This window comes from Hemicordylus capensis, chromosome 4 (assembly GCF_027244095.1).
Source record: "Hemicordylus capensis ecotype Gifberg chromosome 4, rHemCap1.1.pri, whole genome shotgun sequence".
Classification (NCBI taxonomy): domain Eukaryota; kingdom Metazoa; phylum Chordata; class Lepidosauria; order Squamata; family Cordylidae; genus Hemicordylus; species Hemicordylus capensis.
The window spans coordinates 54,525,248-54,536,506 of record NC_069660.1 but is presented as its reverse complement, the minus strand read 5'-3'; positions in this window follow the sequence as shown (position 1 = coordinate 54,536,506).

Here is an 11,259-nt window from a genome sequence, read left to right as displayed (position 1 = left end):
TGGAACTGGCCTGGTTCGACCAGTTCAGAATCTAACTGAACTGACTCCAGAAAAGGAGTGCCGGTCCAAGTCCGAGCCAAACCGGATCCTGTTCTAATGAACTGGTTCAGAACTGGTTCCGCGGTTCGAGGCATGCTTGTAAAGGCGGATCCAGTGAGAAGGCACCTGTACTCTGAAATGGTGGTGCAGCACGATGACAGTGGTACAGCTCCTCCAAATTCTCTGGACTGAGCCCAGCACTCCAGCATGGCCTGGCTCTGGTCAGTGCGCATGCCCAGAGGCCAGAATCGGGCCAGGCTGTAGCACCAGGCACAGCCTGGAGAATTTGGAGGAGCCACACCATCATGCTATGCTGCCAGCTCCGAGTACAGGAGCCCTCTAGCCACCCCTTATTTTAAAGGTAGGCAGGGTTAACCCCCCATTGCTTTAAAGGGGAATCCTCACCCAATCCCCCTTTTACAAGCATGCCCCCTCAAACTGCTGAGACCGGTTCGGAACTGGTTTGACACTCAGACCAAACCAAGGGCTGGTTCAACTCAAACCAGCTTGTGGTCCTGCAGTCTGGTTCGAGTTAGGTTCAAACTTGAATCGAACTGCCGGAATTGGTTCTATGTACACCCCTAACAACAAACGCCATCAGTGAAAATATTCTCATGTAGTGAATGACTTAATTACTCCAAAACCAGGGTGGGGGGATGTTTAAAAGGCTCCCTGTGTTAAAGGAAAGAAATATCTCTCCTGTCACAGGAGGGAAACCTTTTATATCATGGCATCAGGGAGGGACCATAGGCATTTTAGAATGACTTTGAATTTTCTTTCAAACTAAGAGCCAACTAAGTATGACAGAGATTTGCAATTGGAATAGTACCTTTTATGTTTTTCCCATATGGAGAATGAAAAAATAACACTGCTGAGAAGTGGAGTTTAACCGAGAACACAGTTTGGGAGGAAATGAATAACCTCCTCCCTAAGTATAATGATATCAATTCATTTTTCCCAAGGCTACCCTTAACTTAACCCCTCCCCCCTGAAAGAAAAGAAAAGAAAAGAAAAGAAAACCACAACAAAAAAACCCTAGGTAATTCTGATCATGCATTTCCTGAATTTTGGCTCTAAGGAATCCATTTCAAGTACATTGGTCATCATAATTTGCTCCCCCTGCGAATTCCATTAGTCCTTACTTATGTATATTGTATTTCTTATTTAGAGGAAGGACAATGCAAGACTCAACTTCCAGATGTGAAGAGGACCAAAATGAATACTGTAGAATATGCCATTTACAATGCTAATAGCTTAATAAACAAGTCCCCACATGTGGAAAGCTAGAATATGAGGGCAGAAGATGGCTAGGGCCCCTTCTTTCTGATGTATTTATCCTATGCAGAAAAATGTTGCTCAGAGAGGAAACAAAAGATGTGTTGTCTCTTTGATGAGTGTTTTAATCTGTTGCTGTTTTAAGTGAGGTTCTTTTTACTGTTTTTTATTTTATGCTTTTATTGGAAATCTTTCTGTAAACCACCTTAATTTCATGATTATACAGAATGGTGTGGGGTAAATGTTTTAGAAACAAATACATCTTTAGTTACAGGGCCAAAGCTATCTCTTATGGAGAGGGTGAAGACCTTGCTAAATCCTTGGCTTACTCCACTTCTATACAATCACCTCAAATCAATGATGCTACATGAAAGTTGATGGCTGCTTTTTCTGGGGATAAAGCCAGTTCAGCCCTTGTGCTGTACCTCAACCCAAGGAAAGCTGTGTGTGATTAATGAAATGCAGGCCTGTGTTTACTTGCATTTTTGCTGTTGAAAATTATCTGAGAAGAGCCCACAAAGAGGAATGATTTATGTATAAACAGCATCTAGCTGATAGGCGGAAATGGCAGCAGATTTTTGCAAAGAAGTTGTTAAACATTATATAGCATTCTGTGCCTTTGAGCTATGTCACTCACAATATAGTTAAAAACATTCAATGCACAGCCGATGAAATCAGATCACTAATTAAATTGTTTTGAAATGGAAGAAAGTAAGTTGTTTCCCTTGGAAACGGACTTTTCTTCTTGCCTTAATGAAAAACAAACACTTGTTACAGCAGAGGCTGCTAACCCGGTGATGCAAGCAAACAGGGAGGGGGAATAAGACTATTTTCCTTCTTAAGAATATCTCTGTAGAATGGGCAGTGGAGGAGAAATACTCTGTTGTTTCAACTTGCCCAGAGTCACAGGGGCACAGGTGTTCCGAGAAGAGAGTCTTCTTGTATCTGTCTTCTAGCACAGTTGAAGGGACAAGCAAATTAGGGTGCCGAGATTTGGAGAGCTTGAATATGGCAACCCTAAATTCAGGAAAAATTCAGGAAAAAAAACCATGGCAAGAGAAAACTAAAAATCAGTTCAACATAATGTCTCCTGAATTTGATCGATCGGTCAATCAATCAATCAAATTCAGGAGACATTATGTTGGAGGGATTTTTCGTTTTCTCTTACCTCAGTCTTATTCCTTTTATCTCAATATTATTCTTTTATGATTTCTGAAAGCTTATTTAATTGAATTAGCCAAGTAATCCGCTTTCTTGTTATTTAATTAATCGTTTCATAGCAGTTATGGATTTTTCCTGATTTTTCACCTCTGAATGTAACTTTATACTATTTAATCTAATTCATTGGTTTATGCTTCATTTTGTATTGTTATTGACTGTTAATATTTAGCCTTAACATTTATTTTCATTTTGTTAATTTTTTTAATAGCTTATTTCTTGGAAGGCATTAAGATGTATAAATAAACAATTATTGTCTCCTGGTCTTCTTCCTTCAACAAGCTGGCTTTGTTGATTTTGTTTTCATTGTTCTAACTAACCAGTAACATTGTTTGTACCAACTTGTCTCATTTACTTATATCCAAAACAATTTCTAACACAGCAGGAACAAACTAATCTCTGGATTCAGTAACCCTCATTAAATCTCTTCTAAATTCATTCAAAGATTCATCAGATAGGAAAGCTGATTTCTAGAACAAATACTAATAATGTGTGCAATCAATTATAATTTTAATCAGACTTGTCATTAAATCAAAATATTTTGATAAATGTATTGACATCATTTCATCAGATTCAAAGGTGTTCCTCTCGCTTTCAATTGTGTCCCACTTCAATTCATTACTGCATGTTCTTTGTTTTCAACATATAAATTACAGAATGCAGTTAAATGTTTAAAGTTTGCTTCAAATATATTAAGTCCTAGAAATATCTGAAGAAAATATTCTAAGCTTATTCAAAGTTCAGAAGATCAGAATACCTCTAAATCATTGATGCAAAGAGGTGACTTGGAATGTTCACAATCAGATGTCCTAATAATATCGCCTCAATAATTGTCACCATATGCATTTAAGAGGGCTTTGGAGCAACATCTTAACATAGTTCTCAGATAATTTTCCAGTTCCAAACAAGAAGTAAATCAGTCACTTACATCATCTAGTAGGGCTCAGGATCCTGGTTCCTCTGTGTCTCTCTTGACTGCTCTCCAGAGGACTGCCCAATAGCAATGGCCCTCCATTGTGTGACTTGCAGAGTGACATGTCCTTGGAAGGTGCCTTCTTGCAACTTCTGAGGGGCTTGGACTCTCTGCTGCCCTCCCACAAACAGAAGAAGAGGGGGAAAGACCTTGCCTGTAGCAGCACAATGTACTCAGGGGAATGGAAAATGGTAAAATGCAGAGTTTGCCCTTCAGCAGCCTTCACTCACTCTTCCACCCATAGTCAGTGTTATAGCCAGGACTAGGAAGGAATTCAGTACAGCTCTGCTGTTTCCCTATTAACAAGCCACAGGGAGGAAAGATAAAAGGCCTCTGCTGCAGGAGCATCTCACAGCACTCAGAGGAAATGGTACAATAGCATAGCAAAGATTGTTCCTATATTTTCTGTATCAGTGTGTTCAGCTATGGCTATGTGTTCTTTGAACATGATCTAAGCAGTGGAGTTGCTTTTCTGGAAGTAGCTTGCCAGTGAGCATTTCTTTCCTCATTCCTTGCTTCTTGCCAAGAAGGAAAAGCCCATGGATTCCTGCATCAAAGCAAAGCGCTCTCTTCCTTCAGGTATTTTCATTTCTAGCAGAAGTGTAAGCATTTGCCTTTAGAGTCAGGAGATGGCTTTTGAACTTTAAGCTGTTACTTGTAAGAAAAACGGAAAGAGGAAAAGGACTGAAGATGGCATTTGCCAGCATAGGCATCATTCAACACAAGACGACCATTAAAACAATCACTACTTGTGTTTGTAAGAAGAAAGAAAGATAATCCTGACCAAGAAAAGAGGCTTCTATTTTGGCTCACTAATGCAATACTAGTATCCCACTGTCATAGCATGCATCTTTGACAGGGCTGGATTATGACATGCTGAGGCACTAAGCCATTCCAAATTTAAAAGCCCCAGGGCATTACAAAATGTGTGGGATGTCCCGCCCCAGTGCGTCACTCACCCCCCTCACTGCACTGATCACAGTTACAGCAGTGATCATCTCAAGAGGCAAACACCGGCTGTAGCCATGATGGCAGGCATTGGTCTAAACCAGGCCCTGGCCTATTAAAATTTTGATATAACTTCCAGTTATTTCTGCACAGATTTTTAAGCTCAAAATGGAAAATATTTGTGTAGCCATAATTATATTTTTGTCTTATCAGAATGATGAGGTTGTTCTCACAACCAGCCCTACTCGAGTAAGACAGGGCTAGGCCAGGTAAGGCTGGTTATGAGAAGCACTGGGATCACTCCCAGTCCTGCCACTCTTCCCACTAGAGATGTGCACAGAACCGCGGAGCTGCGGTTCGATGCTGCAGGGGGTGGCTCTTTAAGGGTTAGGGTCCTGACCCTGCGGCATCAGACTGGGGGAGCCACCGGTTCTTCGAACCGGTTTGGAGGCCCAGAAAGGGCTTCCGGACTGTTTCAGTGCACATCCCTACTTCCCACGGGTAGCCCAGCTTTTCTACCCAGACAGGAAGTAGGATAGGAGGACAAGTCTGTTGTTGTTTTCTATTTAGTAATCTTTTGTGTTTTGTTGTCTGGAGGTTTGTCCCAGTCGGGATCCTGTAGAGAGTGTGGAGGATGGAGTCAGAAAGAAAAGGGAGGGAAAGGAGAAGGAGAAAATGGATTTGCTTCTGAATAAAGTTTCAGTTAAAAATCAGCATAAGATTGCTTTGTGTTTACAAGGGAAGCGATTATAAAACATTTGGTGACAAGATTTTGAACCAGCTATGAGTGTGAGCCTGCAAAGCTTGTGAAAGTTCCTGCATCTTCCTTTCATTATATTACTGGTCCTACATTCCTGAACCGCTGCATTCTACTATTGCTGCTGCTGATTGTTTCTCCAGCTTCCTGACCTGCACAAACTCTGAAGGTACTTTTTCTTTATCAATCCTGAACGCGATGTTCACAAGATGCCCACTGCAGCATTGTTCAAATCCCACTAGGGGTATGCAGAACTGGTTCAAATCAAAGTGGCCCAGTTCAACAGTTTTGAACTTGAACTGAAGTGGCCTCAAAAAAGGTGGCCAATCTGAGTTCGAACCAAACCAGGCCTGGTCCATTACAGACCAGTTCAACCCAGTTTGATGGGCTATGCTTTTAAAGGAGAATCTTGTGATGATTCCCCTTTGCAAGCAAAGGGGAACCCTGCCTTTAAAAGGCTTCTAAGGGTGGCCAAGGGGGCAGTGAGAGGGTACCTTGCCAGCAGCACTGGCGGTGGTTCCTCTAAACCAGGGATTCTCAAACTTGGGTCCTCAGGCATTATTGGACTTCAACTCCCATAATCCCCAGCCTCAGTGGCCTTTGCTTGAGGATTATGGGAGTTGAAGTCCAATAACACCTGAGGACCCAAGTTTGAGAATCACTGCTCTAAACCCTTCCCCTCCCCACACTCCCAGAACCATGGTGGTGGCACAGTTCCAGCCCCTGCACATGTGCGGAGGTCACACAAATGGCCTCTGTGCATGCGCAGAGGCCAGAACTGCACCCACCACAAGGGCCATGCCGCTACAGGGGAGCGCTGGTGTTAAGAGGAGCTGCCACCACCACCGGTACCCTGGAGCTAAGGTGTCCTCTTGTCACCCCCTTCCCCGCCCTTAGATGCCTTTTACGGCAGGATTCCCCTTTGCTTGTAAAGGGGAATCCTCACCAAGGCACTTTCCAGATTAGACCCTAAAATGGGGTCAGGACATATCTCTGAAGTGTGCTTCCACACTTCCTGTGTTGTGACACCACAGTTGCGATGCTGACCGCAGGGTACCATTCATATGTCAGATGCCTTGTTTCGAATTTAATCACTGTGATTTAGTGCTATGATGTCATTTATCCAGCGTAACAAATGTGTCGTTTTTTCCAGGTTGTTAGTTTTCTCGAGACTGCTCCCCATTCAGGTTTTACATTCTGACTGCAATTTGCCTGAACAAGGAATCTGGAAAGCACCCAGATTCCCTTTTACAATCATAGCACATCAAACCGGTTCGACCCGGTTCAATCGACTGGATCGGACCACTGGTAGGTTTGAATGAATTGGTTCATGGATCAGTTGTTTGGTTCAAATTCAAACCGAACCACAAAAATCGGTTCAGTGCACCCATTCTACCCACCACCACCTTTTTCTAGCCCACCCCAGGAAAACCTGCTCTTCCCTGGAAACAATGGTGGTCCTACTTCTGCAATTACCTACACACTATACAGAGCCCTGATTTTACTCCCCCAAAGGAGAAGTCTATATTGCTTCACTGCCTGGGCCCTGAAGGTCAAATAATATATAATCATTTCCTCTTTCCTGACAACTTGGAAGGGGATACCAATTGCTCTTCAAGCCTTAGATGATCATTTCAACCCTACTTTGACTGTGATTTCTGAATGTTACAAGTTCTCTTCTAGATCCCAACTGCCTGGTGAATCTATTGATCAATATGTCACAGCATTGTGTAGCTTAAGTGTAACCTGTGAGTTTGTCAACTTTACTGATGAAACGATCAGAGATCAGATTGTTATAAAGCAAACTGCTCCAAATTGTGTGAAAAACTATAAAAGAGGGTGCCAATTTTTATGAAGCTGCTTTTACAGCCTTAGGTGATCAGTTCAACCCTTTTTAATTTTTTTTAAATTTTATTCTTATTTAAAATATACACAAGCTTTCAAACAATTACTGAATATACAAGTATATAAAAGGGGAACAAAAAAAAATCCAAATCTATACAATTACATAACATCGCCACTTCAACAACCCACCCACACATTAATACATTCAGAAGGAAAAGAGCAACCATAATGGATACAAAATCCCTCCTCTACAAGAACCATGCAGACAGATCCAAGCACTTGGAAAAAAAATTAATTCCCTGACACGTCTAGCTAAACTGGTCCCTATTCTCCCTTCTTACTTCCAGGTAAGGAACTTCCAGTTGATTCCCAGCCCAAGGCTGGTAGCCTCCCCTTTTCATACAGTAGTTGCTGATCAGACCTCACTCAGAGGCTTGCAGGGAAGAACTGAACTCTAACACTCCCCTCCCCAACCCCTCTATAGGCTGTTGTCCAGTAAACCCTGCCCCTCACTCTGGATTGGGCCACAGGGATTTGATTCCCCCAGACTTTCTTCCTTATTTAAAGAATCCCACCCTCCAAGCAGTTACTCTAATTGAGGCCTAGTCCTCCCCAAAGCCTGACTCTCAAGACACATAATTTTCCCGGTTAGTATATAAAATAAAATCCAACCATATGGCATAAAAGGTCTTATTTTTAATCTGATTTGAACAAAACTGGATAGTCTGAATAAACTTTTCTGAAATTGCAATGTGCCATAAATTCTTATACCATTTATCTAAAGTAATATCTTGATTTTTCCAGTATCTGGCTATCAACATTCTAGCAGCAGTTAGCATATATACAATTAATTCTTTAGATGGTAAATCCACTTTTGATCCAGAAAATAGATTTAATAATGCCAACTGTGGACAGAAGCCAATCTTCTATTTTGTGATCTTGCTTGTCTCCATAAATACTTCTACCCCAAAAGATGAAACTCTAGGACAAGTCTACCATAAATGATAAGTCCGCTTTACTCCACAACCACTCTAAAAAAGGGTGGAACAGTCTTGATTAATATGAGCTAATTTAGAAGGGGTCAAAAAACAGCTATGAAATACTTTAAGGAAATTCTCCTTAATTTGGGCTGAATAAGGTTCTACTGGTTGCCATTTCTAAAATCTATTCCACTCTTGATCTTCAATTTATAGTTGAAAATAGTTTTCCCAGCTGTCGCTTTCTGATAGCTTTTTTGGGTGAGACAGACTCAGAGCCTGCTTCTCCACATTGTCTAGTAAAACTTATGGCCATGAAGTGTGGAAAATGGCTGATTCTGGTTCTTTATACATTATCATTTCCCATCTACTTCACAAGAAACTCCTTACTACATTAGATCTGCACCTGTAGCCTTCAGACATCCACCTATGGGGATATGGAGGGTCCTCTATTGTCAAAAATGGCTGTCCTGGAATACAAAGTGTGTACTGTAGAAGGGAAAATGTACGTGTCACAAAAAGGAGTCCAAATATTGGGCTGGAAACATCAGAAAGATCTATGGATAGTGTTAAACCCAAATAGCACAGAACCCATATTAAAGATGGTGGAGAATCCATATGCTGATATGATGGCTGATTTCTCGGATGTTTTTGCTGATGCTCCTGGCACTGCCATACATTTCAAGCATAAAATTCAGATAAAGGCAAATGCAATGCCTGTGCAACACAAAGTGAGCAACATAGCCATAGCATTGTGCCAACCACTTAAACAGGAGCTTTCAAGACTACAGCATGCTGACATCATAGAACCTGTTCAGAATGGGTCTCTCCCATTGTTCTTGTATGAAAATCAAATGGTACACGTTGAATGTGCGTTGATTTAAGAGATGTTAATTCCAACATGGTAGTGAATTCTCATAATATATTCTCATGATATTTGATTCATTGACCCAATATCAGTGAAATGCTGCTTACTATGAAAGAGGCCTCAGTGTTCACAATTTTGGACTGTCATCAAATTCCTCTTCTCAAACATTCTCGCAAATACACCATCTTCTCCAGATGGTCTTTCCCCCTTTGGATTAGCCTCTGCAGATTCTGTATTTCAAACAATGATGCATGCAATTTTGGGGACTATGGATGGCATCACTTACTTTCAGGATGACATTTAAGTGTATGGCAAAACCACTGAGGAGCATGATGCTATACTGACAGACGTCTTAAGAAAACTCTGACAACATGGATTTACTAGCTCTACAGAGAAATGTCAGGTTTGCTGCCAAACCCCAGCACTAGGGTCATGTGTGCTCAGGCTGTTTGCAGCCCACAGGGTTGGGTGCTTATGGGGGTATCCCCCAATATAGCATGCTCACCGTGAGATCTCTGAAGGCCAGGATGCATTGTCCTGACATCTAGAGATCATGCAGCCAGGAGAAACACGGATCATAACCCTTGTGCAGTGGCATGCCAAAGAATGGGCTGACACTCATATCAGGGAAGGTAGATTAGTCCCTGCCTTCTCCCAGTGTTCCCGTTCATGTGCATATCTCTTCCATATCTCAGAGTGGTGTACATCCCAAAACAGACTTGGTGAATGCTATTCAGGAAGCACCAGAGCCACACAACAAAGGTGCACTTTGATCACTTTTAGGACTCTGTAATACTCTAAATTTGTTAGACAATTGGCCTCCAAAGTTGCTCTATTGTTTCTTCTTTTTCAAAATAATCTAGCATTTAACTGGGAGACATCTTGCAAGGCTAGTTTTCAGACTATCAAATTGGCCATTGCCGCAAGCCTGGTTCTCACTTCTTTTGACACCAACAGGAACACTATTGTAACCACTGATGCTTCTGCTGTTCTGACTAGGGATGTGCCGTGGCCTCGCAGAGGGCATTGGCACATGCGTGGCGGCTGCCAAAATGGCGGCTGCATGCTCATACGGAGGCCCAAAAGGGCCGAAAATGGTCAATTACCTGGCTGTGGCGATGATAAGGGTAGCAGGTACGGGGAGAGGGAACTCCCCCCCTGCAGCCTCAGCAAGCCCGCCGAAGGGGCTAAAGGTATTTTAAATATACTTTAATTTTAAAAAATAAATAAAGAAAATTCGCGGACTAGTCTGGGGCTGGACCGGAACGGGGGTGGGGGTTTGATGGAGGGCCGGACCGAACTGGGCCAGCTGATTCCATGCACACCCCTAGTCTTGACCCAGCAAAAAGGGGACAGGGAAGCCTTTGCTTCCAGAGTGCTTACTGCATCAGAGAAGATGTATTCTGTCATTGAGGAATAAGCTTTAGCATGCTTCTGGGCGGTGAGGCAGTTCAGGACTTACTTGTGGGTCAGACAATTAACTTTACAGTCAGACCATAAACTCCTGTCTGTTTTATTTACAACTGTGGGATCAATCTGAGTGACCCCAAGAATAGCCAAATGGATCACCAGACTTATGGATTTTGATTTCCAGGTGGAATATCTGCCAAGTATTCGGAATTCAACTGCAGATTCTTTATCTCAACTTCCACTTCCAGGCCAAGTGGAGATCACAGAAGAAGAGGATAAAGGTGTAGTAATGGTGCAAGTAGCTTCATCCACTCATGAAGTGATCACATCTTCTGAGTGGAAAGTGGACCTCAGTGCTGATCAAGTTCTTACTTAACTTAAACCTTACATAACTAATGGCTGGTCATGCAAAAACAAGGTACCTGAACATCTTCAACCATACATACACATAGTGAATGAGCTGTCCCTTCTCAATGAGCTGGTGCTGAGGACTGATCGTTTGGTGGTGCCAACTTGCTTATAAGCAAAAGTGTTCAAAGATGCCCATGAAGGTCACCAGGGCATGAGCTTGACTAAAAGGTGAACCAGAGAAAGTTTTTGTTGGCCAGTTATGAACAAACATATTGAAAATGTAATCAGGCACTGCTTATATGACAAATCACAGAAGACTTTTATGACTCCAGTAGAGTATTCCAAATGGTCCCTGGGGAAACTTGTTCTGGATATAACGGGGCCTTTTGATAACTAATCCACAAAACAAAGATTTCTTATATTGATGGTGGATTACTATTCTTAGTGGCCAGAAGTTTCATTTGCTGAAAACATTACTACAAACAAGGTGATCCAGTTCATGGCTTCATTTTTTGTGAGGTAAGGTCTTCTTAAAGAACTAGTGACTGACAATGGGACACAGCCTACCTCATTGGAAATGGAGCAATGCTGGCACAAC